Here is a 21,623-nt window from a genome sequence, read left to right as displayed (position 1 = left end):
CAAACAAACAAACAAACACCCACTCATGCATTAATGCATATATAGATAGAACGACATACTGTATAGCAAGCATATGCCAGTGCCAGATATTATTTTATCGGGGGAAAGTGTCAGAATAGCACATTGGCAAGTGAAGCTCTTCTATGCTGGAATGCTAATTATGTAATTTAACAAAATATAAACCAACTTTGATTTCAAATATTCTGAATTTAATCATGTTTTCTGTGGTCCACTATTAATATTAAAGACATTTAAAAAAAAATACCATGTCAAGTATCGTATGCAGGTGACACTCTTATGAGAATGAACCATTGTTTTATTTTAGGAAAAGGGTAAATAGATATTTGCAACAGCTTAAAGACGCCTCTCATGTGGAGAATGAAGTCACATTCATTGCTCAGGTGTGATTTTTTTTTTTGCAGACTTCAACAGTGTAAACATTTTGATGGTTTTGTGTGTTTCATCTATCCAAACTAATCTTTATTTTGTATTTTATATTGGATTCAAGCCAGGTGATTGGCTGGGCCATTCTACAGCTTGATTTTCTCTGAAAGCATTTGAGACTTTCCTTGGCTGTGTTTTGGTTCATTGTCTTAGTGAAATGTCCACTCTGGTTTCATCATCATCAGAGGTGTGGACTCGAGTCATGTGACTTGGACTCGAGTCATGAATTTGATAACTTAGACTCGACTTGACAAAACATAAAAGGACTTGCAACTCGACTTGGACTTGAACATAAAAGACTCGTGACTTTCACTTGGACTTGTGCCTATTGACTTGTAAAGACTTGCTACTTCCCGTAAAATGCCAAAAGATAAAAAGTACGGACCGCTCTATCTCTGATTATGTGTGTGCGTGTGTGTGACAGAGAGCATGCGCTCATTCGCCATGACATCCAGTCAAAGTACCGTAGATTGTTTTGATTCGACAGCATCCAACGTGACTACTACGTGAACACGCCAGTTTGCGAAATGATACATGATAGTTTTGTTTGGCTATAAAAATTACGAGGTGGTCAACAAAAAACAAATTGCAGTATGTAAAACATGCGGGCGGAGATGCCACAACTTCCAACTTTGTTCGACACTTGAAGTTGCACAAAGAAAGGTACGTTTTGAATGAATGTTAAAAATACCTTATTATGGCGTTATTTCCCTGACAAATGTCGTAAGCGCATTCATGTAATACGAGCGAGCAAATCTTTTTGCTCACACGCCGCTTTCCTCTGTTCGTGGACGAAACTTCTCGCGCACTCTCAAAACACTGGCTGCTCACTTGAGAATTATCTCACAACTTGTGCCTCGAGTTTCATCTTCTTTTCGTGCTTTTGCTCTCCAGAGATCTTCCTGTTAAATTGGTTAACGTTATCTCAATAATGTTGATATGGTTTATATATTGCTACACTATTTATTAACAATACACGAAAAACTAAAAGGTTAATTAATAAACGGGCTAAGCCGAAAAGAAAATGAATGAATAAATGAAACTGGCAGCCCGCCGCATATGAATTGTCATTAACAGAAAGTGATTTAGCCTAATATAGGCTGCTCTGAAACTGTGAATATTTTCATTTATCTGTCATTTATATATTAACATTTTATTTAACAGACCTGATTGTCAGATTGTGTGCTGAAGCATAGGTCTATAAGCGGACCTTGTTTTGAACTTCACCTCAAATATTCTTGTTTATTTTGTCAATAACTGACCAACAAAAATACAATAAAATAACCAGCAAATTATACCAAACAAAATTAGTTTCAAAAAGATATTTTTTCAGACAAAAAAAAATGTATTTAGCACTTTCAGTTTCTCCATCTCACTCGTGGCGAGTTTAGGCGAGGGAATGTTTATTAAGTAAATCTGGCCTCAGATGGTTTAGTTTAGTCCGCTTCAAACATGCAGGAAAATATCAGGCTTTGCTAAAAGGCTGATTATTTTACCAACGATTAGGGTCAATTGAGATTCAATTGGCAAAATACTAATTTCACTCAATTTTACTTTGCAGCATACAGGAGCTGTTGGTCGTTTATGTAAATTTACATTGGTAGCCCATATGTTAAGTAATTTAACTCTAATTTGAAAAATATTTTAAAATCAGCAGATACTAATAGAAGCAAGCTAACATGGCATGGTCGTATAAGCAAATGCATTTTAATATTTGTTTTTGTTAATACTGCCTGTTGGGTTGCCTGGTCTGATGAGTCTCGATTTCTGCTGCAACATTGGGATATTGGGGTCAGAATTTGGCATCAACAACATGAAAGCATGGCTCCATCCTGCCTTGTATCAATAGTTCAGGCAGGTGGTGGTGGTGTATTGGTGCGGGGGATATTTTCTTGGCACACTTTGGGCCCATTAGTACCATTTGAGCATTGTGCCAATGCCACATCCTACCTAAGTATTGATGCTAACCATGGTCATAACCACCTTTGTGACCCCAGGGTACTCATCTTCCGATGGCTACTTCCAGCACGAAACGCGCCATGTCATAAAGTGCAAATCATCTCACACTGGTTTCTTGAACATGACTATGAGTTCACTGTACTCAAATGACCTCCACAGTCACCAGAGCTCAATCTAATAGAGCACCTTTGGGATGTGGTGGAACGGGAGATTCGCATCATGGATGTGCAGCTGACAAATCTGCAGCAACTGTGTGATGCTATCATGTCAATAAGGACCAAAATCTCTGAGGAATTTTCCAGTACCTTGTTGAATCCATGCCACAAAGGATTAGGCAGTTTTAAGGCAAAATGGGGTCCAACCCGGTATTAGTTAGGTGTACCTAATAAAGTGTATATTGAAGATTTTTACAATATCGTGCAGCCCTACATTTAACTGTTTCGGATAGTCACTGAATGGACATTTCATTTTCAAGTGTGCAAGAAGCAACATAATACTTAGCAGAAATGTCACCACAGGATTTCCAGTAAGCCTGGCTTGCTAATAACTCTGCTTTATTAGTGACAATTCTGTATGTGCAGGTGGTTGCAATATTCTCCGTTCCCCTGATAGAATCTCTGTCAACAATGAACACTGCCAGAGGGGCAGTAAGAAACACAGAGGAAACGCAGTGGAAAAGTGGACTCTGTTATTTTTAGGGCCACCTTGGGGGAATTAGAGCAGTCCGGCACCGAGAGCAATGCAAGTGGGTAACCTGGTTTTCCTTGAGAGAGAAACACGACGAGAATATTTTCCAGCACAATGTCTAGCAAGCACGCGCTGTCTTTCCCTTTCTCGTTCTTCCACATCATTCTACGTCTCCATTTTCTCTCTCCTCTCATCTCGTTACTTCCTCCCCTAGATTCATTTTTCACCCTAATGTGTGTCTCATAAGCCTGCGCTCCCTGTCCCGGCTCCCCCCCACCTGCTCATCTCGCTCTTTTTCTCGTTTATGGATACATAGATATATTACGTTACGCCTCCATGCTAAGGTCTTGTGCTTTGTGTGGGCTACTGAAGCCATCGCTTCACAGAACAATATCACTTTCGCACAGGCAACCCATTAACCAGTCGCTCTTCACTGATAATTGGAAAATCAGAAGCTTGGGCATGCGTGTAGAACATTGCAATCACAACATGGCATTAGTGAGGGCAACAATCCTAAGCAACTCTTTGTTACACTTAGTAACTGCTTCTAAAGATATTGTTGAACCTTAAAAGCATTGTGGAGAAATTTGTCTGAATGGGTTTTAAAGGTCACATAAGCAACAACTTAATCCATACCTCCTGCGATGCTACACAAAAAGACAAATAAAGGACTGGGATGGGTTAACATGCATGACCAGTCTTAATGCCTTTTGAAACATAACCACTAGGCTATATATCAATAAAGCGCAATGTGCAATTTTCACCACTAGGGGGATTTTCACATATTCACAACAAACAAAGACATGTTTTAATGAAGCAGAGAGCGAGTGTGGATTTTTTTTGTTAGTGGAATCGTGAGAGTTGTCATCATTACATCATGCAAAAATTATGTTCATGGATGAGGTAAATTATCCTAAATGTATTATTATGGTAGCTTCAAGGTTATAATAGTTTTGGATTTTTCATTAGTTTTAGTTTTTATTTCGTTTTGACTTTTTCAAATTCAGTTAATTTTATTAGTTTTTAAAGGTAGATTTACTAGTTTTTATTAGTTTTTATATTTTGAAATTGCTTAGTTTTAAATGAGTTTTTATTAGTTTCAGTGTTCGTTTTAGTTTTTTTGTTTGTAGTTTTTTTGTAAATGAGAATATTTATTCGGTGCAGATTCAAAATCACCAGAATAAAGACTGCATAATAAAAACTCAACCAACGACTGGCTACATTTTTGTTTTGACACAAGAACAATACCATCTACCACTACCATCTACCCATCCTCAAATTCAAATACAACAGCCCACAGGATAGCAACCTTAAGTAAAATATGTGCGCAAGGCTGCTTCTGAGGTTAGATACACAGTAGTGATGGGAAGTTTAGATATTTAACGTGAACCGGATCATTTGTGACAATCTTCCCAAGTTTGGACTCAACATATCAAAAATATGTAGTCAGCAATCATAATTTCAGTCAGTTAAGACCTCACCATGATTTAGAATATTTCTTACTATTATGTTTTGAAACCCAGCTGAAGCATGATTCACTTATTTAAATTCCATTATGACTTTCTGTTATGAAATAAACATACGTTTTGCCAGATCTTCTCATTTAAGCCCCCGGTTTACTTATGCTGCAGTTCAAGTTTAGTTCAGTCACAGACGACAGCCAAAGTCTGTTTGTGTTCAGTTCAGTGAATCATGCATGCACAGCATTATCGGTTCACCGCTTCTCAAATCTGATCTCAGTGTACTATTCTAATAGCTGAATAACGATTCAGTTCGATTTGGTGAATTAGTTCAACTGGTTCACTTAGAAGATCTGATTAAAAAGAACGCTTCATTTTCGATTGCGATTACTAATACGGAAATAAAACCTATTATTTCGCACAAATGTCTTAAATTAATACTTTTAAGTGTCTGTTTGGGTTGTATTTAATGCTGTCACCGTGCTGCTGTCATGTCCAGCCATTGCTTTTGTCATAGGAGCAACAGCGAGGACTGACTGGAGGAGAACCAGCTGGATCTGACCAATGGCATCAGGATTACAGATTTCAAGGTGCCGTCTAGGTTAAACATCTGACAACGCAAAGTAAATAGATTTACTTCTAAAAGGCATACAGGATATTAAATACATTTACAAAGATGAAAATAATAGACATTTTTGCTGTAGTTTTAGCTAGTTTCAGTTAGTTGTGTATGTACACATTACAGTTTCAATTCGTTCTAGTTTTTTCAAAAACTCTCGTTTTTATTTTTATTTCAGTTAATGAAAATGTTTTTCAATTCTAGTTTTCGTTTTTCTTGTACGTTTTCGTTAACTATAATAAACTTGGGTAGTATAAAGCAAGGCTGAAAGTCATAAAAATGACTGAAGTATTGCTGAGGAGAGATGAGCGTGATGTACACGTAAAGCACGAAATACATTTTAGGGTTCTGTTATAATGCTGCTCTGTGCAGTCATATTAAATGCACAACATATTAAAGTGTCTTTGGTTTTTCCATGTTTTCTATTAAACTAAACTGAAAATTGAGGAAAATTGACACAAGACACTTTTTGTGTCACTAGTTAAAATGGCTTATTTCTATAGATTTTAAGATTCTTCGAAACATTTGGGAAGCTTTTAGTATATAAATCAGCAAAATATACTGTATAACACTATTGTAGTGGTTTATGGATATTTAAATAAAAAAGTCATTCATACTGTATGAAAAGACCTCATATTCTCTTCGACGTACGCAACAGAATTACTTTTTTGTTCCAACGATTACAACAGAAAGTGGCAGTAGATTCTTTCAATACGAAGCTCCTTTTGACTGGAATAATCTCCCTACTTCTTTTAGATAAATTAAGTCATTTAGACTTCTTTTTTTAAAAAACAACTTGTAAATGTGGTGGCTCATATTTCTGTGGCGACCCCAGATTAATAAAGAAACTAAGCCGAAAAGAAAATGATGATGAACTTGTAAATGTTATTAATTTCAGTTCCAATTTAAATGCTTATTATTAATTTGTATATCAAATTGTTTGTACCTTTGGTTATATGTTTTCGTTTGCTTATAGGTTCAGACTGTGGGGTTCAGGTGAAGCATGTTGCTTGTTTGCTTGCCTGTTTGTTTGTTTTGTTCAGCTGTACTGTATGTTTGTTATGATGTGTTGTCCTCTGTTTGATTTATGTATCTCTTATGGACCCCCCTCGAAAATGAGATGGTTCATCTCAAGGGGCTATCCCATTTAATAAAATTCAACATATAAATTCAATTCAACAATGTGCCTTTAAAGCAAAAAATGTGAAATATTCAATTGGTTAAATTGAATATTCTAAAATGGATAGTTCCAGTTATTGATTGCAATTATTCGAGCCCCATTTGAAGCTGTTGTAAATCAGTCGATAAAAATAAACCTTTGACCTCATTACATCATTGTTACTGCATCACTGCATTTGTTTGTGGTTGAGACTCTATGTATTCCACATTTAAGCAAATTATTTTTTTTATTTTTACTGTATATCGTAAGCACCAGAATTGTTTTGGCATTGATTATTACAATACATAATACCTAAAATCAGCATATTAGAATGATTTCTGAAGGTTTATGTGACAGAAAGCTGCCGTAATAATGCTGAAAATTCAGCTCTGCCATCACAGGAATGCAATACAGTTCTTTTAAATTGAAAAACTATTTCATATAAATACCATTTTCACTGTATTTTTGCCAAATGAATTCAGCCTTGGCCAGAAGAAAATATTTCTTCTTCAGAAAAAGGCAAAAAAATAAAATGATAAAATAAAACACATTTATTTGCACTGTTTTGTCCTTTTGAGACTGATTACAAAGTGGTTTCTTTTAGTATTCCATATTCCAGAAAATAATCTTTTTTTTATTTTCTTAAAGATCAGCATTTAGTTTTTGTCTCTGGTATATTATTCAGACCACCCCAAGCCAGATTTAAATGAGCAAGCAAACAGGAGACAGCAGTTCCTCCGGCTTGCTTATTGCCAGCAATTCCCAGAGAGTGACTGCAGCGCATATAGAGGAGTGTGAAGGTCATCACCTCTGATTCCAGTTATGTAAGATAAACGGAAATACACACTGGGGATGTGGAGGGAAAATGACAGAGCACAACAAACGCGGACTATCAGAGAAAGACAAAATGGGCAGGTAGATAACAAAACGAGGAGAATAAAATGGAAAGCGAGGGGGAGTTAAATCCGCATGAGCGTCAGCATTTTAAAAAGTAGAAGACAAAGGGCACCTGTCTGTCCACCCAGCCACATCCAGAGGTCATTTTAAAGTACTTTGAATATCCTTTGACTGTTCCTGCGTGATAAATTACTACCTACACAGCAACAGCATGGTGGGGGAAGGTTTGGGTTTCCATCAGATGACCGCAACCTTGCTATTGACCTGCATTCAGAGTGTGTTGACACAGACTCTGTCGTGACATGGTGATGAATGCAAAGCGCAGGGACGGCATGAGGATGAGGGCAGGATGGAGATGTCATCTTTGAAAAATGGCTCGCTGTGCTTGACTCTGATGTGTTGAAGTACTCACAAATGAGAAAAAACTGCTTCCTGCCAAGCAGCCGGGCCTTTGACAATCCGGCAATCAATCAATTTTTTAAAAAAAAGCTTCAAACTGCAGAATAAAACTGCCTAACTTTTGACTAGAAGAATTTTCCTGACTAGGGATTTTTCCCATGCTAACATTTTCTATGGCTCAGTCATTTATGAAATATGATATATAGCTTTTTGTGGGAACAACCCATTTAGACTTTAAATTACATAGTTATTGTTGTTTTTAGCCAACAAAAAGCAATTGATTTATTGATTTCGACAGATTCATAAATATACAGTAGTCAATATTTGAAGTGGATGAAAAAAATTGTCAAAATTGTCCTAAGACAAGAAAGGGCATTGTTAAATCATTTTAGGACAGGGTTTTTATCCACTTCAAATGTTGACCCATGTACTTTTGCTTGAAAAAGATTGCTTTTGCATTCATCAGTTATTTTTAAAGGTTTTGTTTGTATTGCTGACCCATCAACACATTACTTAGACTCTCAGCCAAAACAGGTATAATTATTCAAAATATAAACAAAGTCCATTTTCTACTTAGTAAATGATCGTTTACATTAATTTCTTTCATGAGGGATGCATAAAATATCATTAACATTTACTGTAAGTTAATATCATTGCATTGTCGCTACATTTATTAGAGCATATTACACTTACCAGCTCAAATAGTTGTACATGCCCATGTCCTATTTTTTAAAGTAAAGACTTGCCAACTGATTCGAATGTTATCACTCGATTAAATCGGCATTATCAGTTATTATCAGCTGATAGATTTGGGCCAGTGGGGGCCTTCTGCGCCTACTGGTTGACTCAGATGACTTGACTGTTATCATCCATCCACATGGTTTATTAGCTATAGATCACATATGGCTGCAGCTGCAAATTATGGAGGATTCACTGATAAAGACTTCACTTGGTTCGGTACTGGATGAATCAGCATTTTTGAATCTATTTATCTAATTTATTTTGATTGCTTGATCAGTACTTAAATTGATATTTTGACTTTCTGAAACACAAAAAGTGTGGTTGAAATGACTAAAAACTGAAAATCATGAAGATAGACTAAAACTTCATAAAGATACATGCCAATTTCTAGACTCAAATCCACACTTATACTCACCGGCCACTTTATTAGGTACACCTGTCCAACTGCTCGTTAATGTAAATTTCTAATCAGCCAATCACATGGCAGCAACTCAATACATGTAGACATGGTCAAGATGATCTGCTGCAGTTTAAACCGAGCATCTGAATGGGGAAGAAAGGAGATTTAGGTGACTTTGAACGTGGCATGGTTGTTGGTGCCAGACGGACTGGTCTAAGTATTGGTATAAGTATATGGGAATTTCACACACAACCATCTCTAGAGTTTACAGAGAATGGTCCGAAAAAGAGAAGATATCCAGTGAGTGGCAGTTCTGTGGGCACAAATGCCTTGTTCATGCCAGAGGTCAGAGGAGAATGGCCAGGCTGGTTCGAGCTGATAAAAAGGCCACAGTAACTCAAATAACCGCTTGTTACAAGTGAGGTATGCAGAAGAGCATCTCTGAACACACAACACATCGAACCTTGAGGTGGATGGGCTACAGTAGCAGAAGACCACATGGGATGCCACTCCTGTCAGCTACGAACAGGAAACTGAGGCTACAATTCACACAGGCTCACCAAAATTGGACAATAGAAGATTGGAAAAACGTTGCCTGGTCTGATGACTCTTGATTTCTGCTGCGACATTGGGATGGTAGGGTCAGAATTTGGCATCCACAACACGAAAGCATGGATCCATCCTGCCTTGTATCAACGGTTCAGGCTGGTGGTGAAGGTGTAATGGTGTAGGAAATATTTTCTTGGCACACTTTGGGCCCATTAGTACCACTTGAGAATCGTGTCAACACCACATCCAACCTTAGTATTGTTGCTGACCATGTCTATCCCTTTATGACCCCTGTGTACCCATCTTCACCAGAACTCAATGCAATCCAATCCATCAGAGAACTGCGTGATGCTATCATGTCAATATGGACCGAAATCTCTGAGGAATATTTCCAGTATCTTGTCGAATCTATGCCACGAAGGATTAAGGAAGTTCTGAAGGCAAAAGGCCAGTGAGTGTATGTGTTTAAATCCAGATTAATCGTGCAGCTCTAAATATATACATTATAAATAACATCCACCTCTGTAGCCAATAAGCAAAAAAAAAAAACTGTTACCATCTGGCTCTGACACATTTGGGTTGGTGGCTTGGTGGCATTTTTTGTTTTGTTTTGTTTTTTAGTTTAGTTTATCAGTCTGGCCATGGGTCAGATTCACTCAGTGCCAGACCATAACAAGCACCAGCTAGCAAGGAAGCCCCTATAACTATAAAAAGAAATTGACTATTTATTGCCAATTCATGCTCAGCACATGTAAACAGACTGTTTCTTCAAACAAATGCGCTTGTGATTCATGCGACAGCCAGCAAACTCTAGAAACCTGAAAAGAAGATCAAAAGGAACATTTTACCATCTGTTCTGTACTGAGGGACCTCGGGCTGCTTAAAAAAAACAGGAATCAAGAACAAAAGACAGGAAGGTACGGAATCCTCTGACAGCTTTTGCGGGATCTGTCAAAAGTCTGACTGATGGAGAAGAAGCATCACATCACCTTGGGCTTAATGACTCATTCTATTTCAGTTTTACCCTCGCTTGGGTCTGCGTGACCTGCCCTGCCATTCATGAATATTCCATCTGATGGAGTTGCTAAGGCCCACATGCAAAAGTTTGCCAGGCTGCAAGTACCTTACATAAAGTCTCCCTAAATTATTCATGGGAGGTATGAAAGAACCGGAGAATGTAATGAAATCATACTAGTTTGGCCATGAATCATGATTATTTGTCCACGGGGTGCTGAAGTACTTTGTAAGTGCATTACAAGTGTGCATGTTCAAGTGCTTAGTTCTGTATTGTTCGTGGCTCAGTGAACTGAATCCTACTGAGAAAGATCTTAAAGGAGAATTGTTCCACTTTTAATTGTTTTTTTTAATCAGTGAAACTCAGAATCACCTTTTTATTTCAAAACATAATGAAACTGATCACTTCAGTCGAAATGCATTAAAAGTGGGACAACTCATTAACACAGTTTGAAGAACAAAATGTAGAAGCAAGGTATTTTTTTAAGTACATTTAACTCAGAATGGCTAAATAATGTGAAACAATGGGGTATGTGCACATGGACTTTTAGTTTTCAGCCAGTCACAGCCCCAGGGCTTCAGGTGCACTGTCTTTCCATTATAAAATCGCCACGTTTAAAGTTTGACTTCTTTAAAACTAGATATACCATATGTCTCAGATCGGACAAGAAGCACTGCATTAAATTCCATTTTGCCCCGCCATGTCTTTAAAATATGACAATTTATTTTACCACAGTATTTTCAATGGAGTTTCTGCACTCGCCTGCTGATCCTGATGGCGTTAGCGATTACATGGTCTTTCATCTGGTTTGACGATTGAACAACTAAATGAATGTTTAAGTCTGTTTAACTGAATGTATTTTAATGAAATTACAACATCGATGCTGTAAAAGGAACCTTATAGAATTTAAAATAGTCACATTAAGCTTTCACCAGAAGTTTATCATTGGCTGAAGAACACTAGCTGTGCCTATAGCCCATTACAAGTAAACATAATATATTTTTATCAAACAATTACATGCACATGCACATGCACAGTAGCAGGAAATGACATGTTTTAAATGTAATTAGAACAGCAAAAGTAATGGGACAGGTCACTTCAGATTTTGTTGTTGATTTGAATTATGTAATTGAACTGCAAGTTTTTGAGATTTCAGGATTTAGATAGGACTTGGTTTTGGATGAACTGCCTGGAGGCTTTGCAAATATGGCTGCCGAGTGAAGGAAATGTGGATTTACCACAGTATGCTGTCAGTGTCATTTGACTGTCTACATCAGTTATATAACTTTACTATAATTCATAAATCTTCTCCCTTTGCCTCATGGGTCAAAAAAGTGTCTAATTCAGAATTTGATCCAGAAGTAGTTAATTTGCATGTTTATTATGAATAATATGAATACTCCTTGACTAATGTTCTGTTTTTTGCCTACAATATAGTATGCAGCTTATTTGGACATGAGGAAAGAAAAAGGCATCAGCAAAATGTCACATCAATAGTCATTTGTCATGGTCAGTTGCAAAAACTTAAGTCATCCGTTTACATGACAACAGCATCTTCGAGGTCTAACAATAGAAACATTTGAAAATGAGCCTCAACGTGCAAGATTTGAATATAATACTGTTATCTCCATGTAAACAACAAAAAAGAGCTCATAAAAACCTTATTCTGAAAGCTGGAAACGTCTGTCTTTAAAACAATGCATTCCAAGGTGAAGGCATCAAGGCACATCTGAATCCCAATCCGATCGATTGTTGAAGCCAGTATCGATGTATCCTTCACTGCCTTTGATATCTCATAATCCTGTGTGTTCCATTTCTGTCAGTTGAGCTAAAACAATAGATGTCTGAAAGCAGAGCTTGGTTATCAATTGTGTGTAAATTTAGAATTTTACCTAACCTATTATTACTTTTGATGGTATTTCTAATGAGAAGTTAATGTTGTACAGTAGTAATTATTAAAGATTCCATTAGTAATCACTAAAGCTCTCTCTATTTTGTTACAGATCATTAATCCATTATGCTGCCTTACAAGTCTGTTCAAAATCAGTTTTGAAAGGTAAGAATCTACACAGTCTACATGTTCAGCCTATATGCCATTAATTGCTTCTTTACAAAGTGGCATGCTAAATAATTTTTGCCTATCAGTGTGAATGAGGACAGTTTTAAAAATGATCTGAAACAACACAATTCCTGAGTTTTTGTTTTGGGGAACCTCATTTGTTTCATGTTCAATCCACTTGAATTTGTAAAAACTAATAACTAAAATTCATTTCTTCATGTTGTCCCAACGCAAATCGATTGCATGGAATCCTGCATTTTTTTGCAGAGCATGCAACACTTTTCAAAAAAACGTACATAATACAAACTTAATAAAACGTAATAAAACATAAAATAGTAGGTGTAAATAGTAGGTATTTCATCGCATCTTGTCTGGTTATACTCAAGGTTAAGCTGTTTTAGTATCAAACAGTACAACAGAAGACAGCCAAGACTTGCCTATGGGACTCTGACTGCACTTGGCTGACTGTATTTGGATTTAAAAGAAAAATGAAAAATTTATGCAAGTTGAAAGCTACAAATTTCTTAGCTTGTCTGAATCATTTATTTCGAATAATGTGCTTCTAGCTAGCTTGCCGATGATATTTAACAATACTAAATTGTGCCATCTGCTTCCACTCTCTTAAAAATGAGTTTTTATTTTTTTGCCATTTTTATTAATCAAATGCTGCCTAAAACACAAAAATAAGCTCCTAAATTATATTGATGTAAATACTTCTTAAAAAAAGATTTTTTTAAAATTTTTAACAGAACATTTTACATTCAAAAATATACAATTTTGCTGTATTGCACATGAAATAATAAACAAATACAAAAATAATGAAAAGTAAATAAAAAACAAACCTTGGGGGGTTACTTTGTTCCAGATTCAATGCATTCAACAGTTGTCAACAATGCAATAATCAATCCATTTCTTCCAATGTTTTAGAAATAAGTCCTTTAGAAATAAATGTCTATTCTTACAAATTGCTTATTTCCTTCACAATTTCAATCCAATCACTAATAGAGGGGGTGTCATGCTTATACCAGTATCTGGTAATACTCCTCTTGCTAGCCACATTTAATATATTTATATGGTATCCTCAGATCTTTTCCATTTCCGATAAAACCTCGTTCCAGAAAGGTAATATTTTTGCTCCAGAAAATATGGAGATGCTCTACATCATCCTTCCCACATATTCTCCAAGTTTGAGGTGTGGATAATTGTTTGCTTTTAATTTTGGGGGTAATGAAAAAACATACTAGATTTTTCCAAGCAAAATCTTTCCACCTCCGCAAACAGGTATTTTGAATAATAAAGAATAATATACATAAAGCAGTCAAACCTTGGTTTATCCACCTCTTGAAACCAGCATCATTGAGACCCGGTTTAAAGTTATGGACCAGTGCAACCCATCTTAGCATCATAATATTATGTTGTAGGTTATACAGCTCAATCAGTTAGAATCATCCCTTAAGCTTGGTAACTGTTATTTGATCTAAGCTTCCTTAAAATACTTTTTTTAATCTGCAGAAACCTATCAATAATAATCTATAATACTTGACGATCAAAATAACACACTAGTACTAGGATAACAGTTTATAGTTTAGATAAAATCACTGATGTTTATGGTAAAGATTAAAATCACCATCATGTGCATTTAACGATGCTCAAAAATGAAAGTTGTAGGCAGCAATTACATTATTTAACCAATAGGTGGCGACAACCAGCCATCAAAAATATGCCACTGAATAATTCTTCAAAAATGACAGTGAATAACTGATTATTTATTAAAAATTAGACTAAAAATTGTAATATACATTTTATACTAAATATACATATTAGAGTTATCAGTAACAGTAGTAGTTACAATGAATTTTCACAGTACTGAATATTTTACAGTTTATTTTTATTCAGCTGATTATTTATTTTTAATTTTAATTTTTTTAAATTTAATTACAGGTTCTAAGTTCTGTTTGTTAAAACCAAAAGTGTCTTGTAGTGCTGTTTTTGTAATAATTGGAAAGCAAATGACATTTGTCCCCGTATTGGCTGATCTGAAAAATGGTCCAATCTGTGACTAAAGTACCATAATGTGATCCGAACCCTGAGATTTGTGATCCGTTACACCACTAATTAAAAATCTTTTATGCGTTCAAAAAAGATCTATGAATCCTTAAAGTTCTTCATGGAACCATAAATGCCAAAAAGAATGTTTATTTTGAAGAGTAAATGAGCAAAATGAGGTAAGGACTAACAGTCGTGTCTGTAAGTCATTGATGATGAGACACGGGTGGCAAACCTCATCTCTTGACACTTACAAATGAGCCTCTTCATAAATTCACCAATTCCTTCTTTCTCCACCAGCCTGATTCATATCTTACACACCTTCTGACCTGCTCACAGCTGGGCATTTTCTTAAAGGTGAATAAAATAAAAATGCGACATATAAGAGAACAAATACTGTATTTTTTCAGGTCTTACAAAAGCCATTTGAAAGCAGCATAAATCATAATTACATGTTGCAACATCGGGCAACATGAGAAGTGCTTTGTGACTGGGAATAGCTGAGAGGCTAACGTGATTCACCTCCCAACGTCAGACCCTTAAATTAGCTCCCGCAGACAGTCTCCCACCAGGAAAAAAGGCGGTGCTGCTAATTAAGTGCACAATAATCAAGTCAAGGCTCCAAACAGAGGAGAAAAATGAAAAGATGGGGCAGTTGTGAAGGTCCACTGTTGGTTCCTGCCAATATTTCTGTTCAAGGAATTTTTAAAGCATGATGCAGTCAGCCATCACACATCGCTTTTCAATGCACAATGCAACTGAGAACACATAATGTCCGGCTTTTTGAAAACAAATCTGGCTCTGAAGTATTGTGGTATGACATTCTTTGTTTTGCTAAATTGCAAAAGATTTTAGAAGAGAAAACTATATATAATATTATTATAAAAACAACTTGCAGGATTACATTGTATCTCTTTACTAAAACTTTAGACTATTCATTTGTTTTGTTCAACTATAGCAGCTAGTTTCCAGAACTTAAAAATACATTGATTATGTTTTAGAACAGATTAATAATTTTTTTTTGTAGATATGTTGCTATTCTTATAATATTTATAATTGATATTTGATTTATTTTACGTTTTGGCCAAAACAAGACTGGACATGCTGTTTTGTAATATTAATAGCTCTAAAAATAATACAATAATCATAATGAATACCCCTTTTCCCCCAAATTAAAATGTTGTAGAAAGTAAAATATCACACAGTGCCAGTTTAATTATATTAAACCAATGTTGGAGTTTAATTATAACTTTAAACTAATGAGTAATGTTAATTGAGTACATGTACTTAATTAAAAAATGTACTTGGAATTTTCTGTCATTTAAATTAATTTTAAAAAGAATACAGAATATCTAGAGAATACAGAATTAATGTAGTACCTTGAACCCTATGTTAATGACTTGTAAGCTATCTTTATGATTATGGCAAGTGATTATTTAGAATGTACTGTTATGTTAAAATGATGATGCCAAATGAAGAGTTACCAAAAGCATATCTTTTATACTATACATTATTTTATAAGGCATTTATGCTCAGTATTATTGTCATAACATATTAATATCATTTTATCCCTTTAACTACCCTACCAAGAAAAACAATGTTTGGATTGCATTTCTTAACTCCTAATGTCACTAGTTAACAAACTCAATGCATTTTTTTCCAACACATCCCATAATTTCTAAAATATCAGCCTCTACCAAATGGTTGATATGTTGGTTTATGATAAAAGTACTGGAAATAATACATATACTTTGAAAAATCTGAAAATATGAAGTGAAAGACCAATTTATATAGAAAAAATATTCAAAATAAAACATTTTTGAATACTAAATCACCTTTGTTTTTTTCAGATTCTTTATTTTTCAGATTCTCATTTAACATGTTTTCTTGTTTTATTTATTTATTTTTTTTTCTATAAAACCAAGGGTAGTAGTGCAACAGGATTAAGTTTGTTTAATTTTTTTTGCAAACCAATAATGTTGTGTGTGTAAGACATTATTTAAAACAGTGGTTCTTTAAATGACTTTAACAGTCATTATATAAAACAGTAAAAACATGGTCAACCGTTTGGTAGATGGGCAGTCAAAGGGTTTTGTTTCCCATTTTCCATTTATTTTGCATTCTTTGACCATTTAAAAAATAAATTTCCAAATGGATTAAGATCTGTAAGACCTCTAATAATAAAAAACTAAGCTCCAGCAGTTGCGTGCGTGTCATTATATTTCATGGGAGTTGAATGTTTCATTTATTATCCTGTTGAAAAAGCGCTTCAGCACCTGGAGCTGTCCAGTGCATCGTTACAAATGACCGTCTGCTAAACCACATAACAACAGACAGAAGACCTGCACAAAAACATTCACATCCCAGCTCTATTATAGATAACTATTAAAAATAGCTCCATTAAACAATCAAATGCTGCAGTCTTGAACATCTCAGTACCACGAAACAATTATATTAAGTGAGATTAGCTATCACTCGCCACATCAGCTCAATATAATGCGGTCGTGTTTCATTACACAACACTGCAAACCTAGATGCCGTCGATATATTCCTCTAAGTTTTCTGGATTATATCAATTGTAGCGTATCATAATGTAAACTCTTTCTTTCGTAAAGGACAAAAGTGAGTGTCGGAATGTCATCTCGAGCATTATCCTTCATGCACGGGTGCTCTACAGAGAGGAAAAAGTTATTTATAGTGTAGTACGGGACAAACCACATCACCCGCTGCTGTTTCTCCACATAGACTGGTCATAATTGGAATCAAATATGAATTTATTAGCTAGACCGCGTGCAATACGGGGTTTCATAAACAGTAATTTCCATGATTTAATATCAGATGAATAAAACCGTATCAATTACAGCGCAGTTTTATAGCATTTGACGATCCACACTTGCAGCAGCAAAGCGATGCTGATGTCAAACACGCAAGCGCATCCTTTTGTTCCAGCAATCCGGTGTTTATTCTATTTGTGCAATGCTAAAGATGACTATATGGGTGCATAACGAACACGCAACGCTTCCCGTGTCGCCTTGCGTTATATTTACACGGACATTTGTAAAGCGCTCTGTAAAACATGGCTGTGCGCTGTTTGCCACTGTAAAGCCCGTAATGATGTAACCCGCAGTGCAATATTCCACACACAAGCAATATGCATATCCTGTGAATAATAAGAGCACTCACAGTGGTTTACAGATCCGTCGTCTGCCGTCATGTCTTCAGTGAAGGGCCAGACACTAGAGAAGTGCTGGAGGATGATGAGGCTGATGCTGTTGTTGGTTCAGATGCGCTCAGTGAGGGATCAGAGAGAGAGAGAGGAGTTTGAGCGCCACTGCTGAAGATTCAATAGAAAACATCACCGACAACCCTCATGTCCTGCTCAGATGGGCTTTACTTCCTGGTTGTTTCGGGTCCTAAAGAGTCCTGCTTGCGGTATGGGTAAAAACAATAACATTCGTTTTAAATCATAGTAATTTAACCTGTTATTTTCCATTTAAAACGTTTGTGTTTTTCATTTGACCTAATTAAAACCAATTGTGTATAAATATGCCACAGTGGTCAGCATATAAAGGTACACCCCTCACAAATCTCTCTTTTAAATTCGTATTTTTAATAGGAAGCCATACAATATTATATTTGTGCATATATATTAGATTAGTCAGTACTGAAGCCAAATCTGAAGCTTATCTAACAAAATAACTTAGGATAACGGTCCAAAAATTAGTACAGCCGAATTTATATGTTATGGAAAAATATTGAATACAAATTTTTAAAAGAGGAAAAATCATGAGAAGCAAAAAAAAAATAATAATAATTTAGTTGTAAGTTGTACATTTTTTTTTTTGCAATATTTAGCTTGAATTTAATTGTATTCTCTTTCAATTTCTAAATATGTTCGGTGACTAAAATATTATTTTAGTAAATATATCTGTTTAATAACTCTGTTTTGTTTAAATAAAATACATTGCCTATATTCACTGAGAAATTGATACAAATATTCATTTTTCTAAAATGGGGTGTACTCTATGCTGAGCACTGTATTTAGGAACAAATTATGGTCAGCTTGGAATATATACTATATAATACAGGAATGAGAGCTGCAAAACTGCATTTGTGGCATATTTTCAGTCAACAACATTAATATAAGTGATATTACTAAACAACATTTTTAGAAAAAAAAGAATCCATATGCATACATATTTAATACACAATTTCACCAGAAATACTATATGTAAAAGCTGATGCAATGGGGAATTTGATATAGAAGCATTTCCTCAATTAATCTTTTAGTCGGGTGTTTTATAGGAACCATTTTCTTGGTGTGAAAAATATCGAAATAATCTAAAGCACAGTACTTCAGACTGCAGTCTGTTGACCCTCAGGGGGCCTCATGGGGGCTGCTTGGTGGTCTGTAGAAATGTACACACACACACACACACACACACACACACACACACACACACACACACACACACACACACACACACACACATGCATATATCAACATAAAACCAACATTTTTTGCGTTTATTTGTGTATTGTATATTGTATGTATTTTTATTTAGGTATATAATAAAAATAAAACATTATGACAGAATAATGACAGAAATTCTGTAGCTTTTAAAAATATACATGTTTTAGAATGATAAAAAATGTGTATTCATAAGTAACTTCAGTAGATTTATTGTGAGTTCAATTGATTATGTGGATTCGGGTATTATTTGTTATGAAAACAGCTATTGAATAGGAATGGTCTGAAAGCGAGTCTGACATTTGGCTCGAAGCTGTTCCATTCAAACAGGGCACAAAACAGCACATCAATGGCCCGTGTCTGACCATGAAGGAAATTTCCACTGGGCATGTTTTATTCTCTCCAGGCCCCCAGGTCTTAAAGCTTTGGAGTTTACACCCCAAATGTGTATAGGAAAATTACAACTGGTCTGATAAATTTAGCCATGGGTTTTAAAACTAAGGGTTCAAATAAACTGTTTTAACAACCTTGGTTTTATTATAATGATAAAATAACATTTTATTTCCCCAAACAAATGGTATGTTATTTCAGAAAAAATGCTTCTAAACAATGCCAACTCTTCAGTTCTTCATCTTGAAACAATAGCAGAACCATTTATGGTGCTAAACAGAACTTTTTTTTAAGGTTCCATAAAGAACCATGTTTGAAAGTTCTGTATGTTAATTGTGTTTTGAATATATATAAAAATATATATTTTCATCAACATTAGTATACTCATTTCGTTAGCAGTAGTATTAGTATTATTTGACTTTTATATATTATTTATTTGTGGCTGGAAGAGCATCCGCCACATAAAACATATGCCAGTGTAATTGGTGGTTTCATTCCGCTGCATCGACCCCTGATAAATCAGGGACTATGCCGAAGGATACTGAGTGATATTATTTATTAATATCTGTTATTCATTAGTTTATCCATTTGATCTTAAATCATGTAGTCTCTGTACTTTTTACTGATGTGAATTTGTAGCAAAAATGGCAATGTTATAACAACAGTTATAAGCTGAATATTGATAAATGACAATTGACACTGAACGAGAATAATACACAAGTAAACGCCAAACTGAAAGAGACCATTTATGCAATGAAGCCCAAGTTCCTGTGGAATATTTTTACAATGATATTATGCATTAATGTCCAGCATTATATGTATATTTTGGTGTAATTTTTCATTTGTTCATGTAAAAACAAATATAAAAAATGTAGCCGTCACACATATTCTGTAAACAAAAAATCACATACAATTTATATATATATATATATATATATATATATATATATATATATATATATATATATATATATATATATATATATATATATATATATATATATATATATGTAATTTATTAGAAAAACGTTTACAGTTTGAATGTAAAAATGTATTGAGATTTTAATGTATGGACAATTCTAAGTAGAAATGTTTAATAGTGAAAGGTATAAAAACAATATAAAACTGACCACACGGTGGCGCCGTTGACCACTTGCTGAGCTGGAGCTTTATGTTTGGACATATGGGAAACGATATTCGCAATTATTTAATCATGAAAAGAGCCACAACGTGTTGATTTATCTGGGTCTCCTATGTGGGAAATCTCCTCCAACCCCCACAATGTAAAATAAATCCTGGTTGCCTTACTTTTTTAAGCTGAATCGAGTCCATTGAACTTATATTATGATGACTAAAACAGCTTATAAAATTAAATTAGAACATGATTAACTTTAATTTTAACTTTACAATGAACTAAAACATATGTTGTATGACTAATTTATCATATAATGTTTTTACAGTGCACAATTATAGCAAATGCAAATGTGAATCTACAGATGAAGCTCAGTTTGTTCATTTATAAAGATGCTCAATTCAAAATTTGTCCAATTTTGCCATACGTCTAAGGTCATAGCTCATTAAAATGGGCACATCTCTGGTTTACTCGGCCGACAGCTGCCTCGAAAGAAAGGGATCGAGTGAAATATGCATGACTGCTTTGTTTCTTATGGAGACTGTTATGCAAGAATAGATTTGGCCTGGTAGACTTTCATAGAATATAATGTCCTCAACCACAGCTTTATCATTCAAAATAGTAAACCTTAATCATGAAAATTATATAATTTATATACTGGATTTGTCCTTGTATCTGTTCTGAAAAAGATAAGTGGAGTCAAAATATTTTTTAAATGTTTTGGGAAGTTCTAAAGCCACAGTTTTCATCATTATTCTATGAGTTGTTTCCCTAATTATCCTAATTTTACGATGAATCATTCAATTTTATTAACTGAAATTAATTCATTAAATCTACTTGCCTTGCTGCACTTGATTAATTTATAAACTGTGGCAATTACACTCCAGCATAATATGCCAAAATAATAATACAACTACAATATTATTAACACAATACCTTCACTCTGATATGATCACTAAAGTTTAGGATGTGGAAAAACAAATGTGTTTCTTCGGGTGAGAAACGCGCATTGCTCATGCAATACACTCACGTGTTTATGTCGTGCTGAATGATTATATTTATAGGGTCATGAACAGCATATGGCCCTGCCTCCGAGTTCTATTGGCCAGATCTGGATTAGTAATATGAATCTCGGGTTCTGATTGGCTGTTGGGTGTTCTTGGAAAAACAGCTGCCTTGTTCACCATCATATGTAA

The 21,623-nt window shown here is 34.9% G+C and overlaps 1 protein-coding gene across 1 annotated transcript in view; it reads right to left on the bottom strand.

Moving 5' to 3' along the window:
* tbkbp1 (TBK1 binding protein 1) overlaps positions 1-17,823 on the bottom strand; it is a 92,878-nt gene extending 75,055 nt beyond the window's left edge. Inside the window, exon 1 of the mRNA XM_056470055.1 lies at positions 17,618-17,823. The gene's annotated coding sequence lies outside the window, so the exon portion shown is untranslated. The remainder of the gene's footprint in view (positions 1-17,617) is intronic.
* Between the last annotated feature and the right edge of the window lie 3,800 nt (positions 17,824-21,623).

Source organism: Danio aesculapii, chromosome 12 (assembly GCF_903798145.1).
Source record: "Danio aesculapii chromosome 12, fDanAes4.1, whole genome shotgun sequence".
In the NCBI taxonomy this organism is placed as follows: Eukaryota; Metazoa; Chordata; class Actinopteri; order Cypriniformes; family Danionidae; genus Danio; species Danio aesculapii.
The sequence above is the reverse complement of the archived record's forward strand: the minus strand, read 5'-3'. Positions and strand labels throughout refer to the sequence as shown.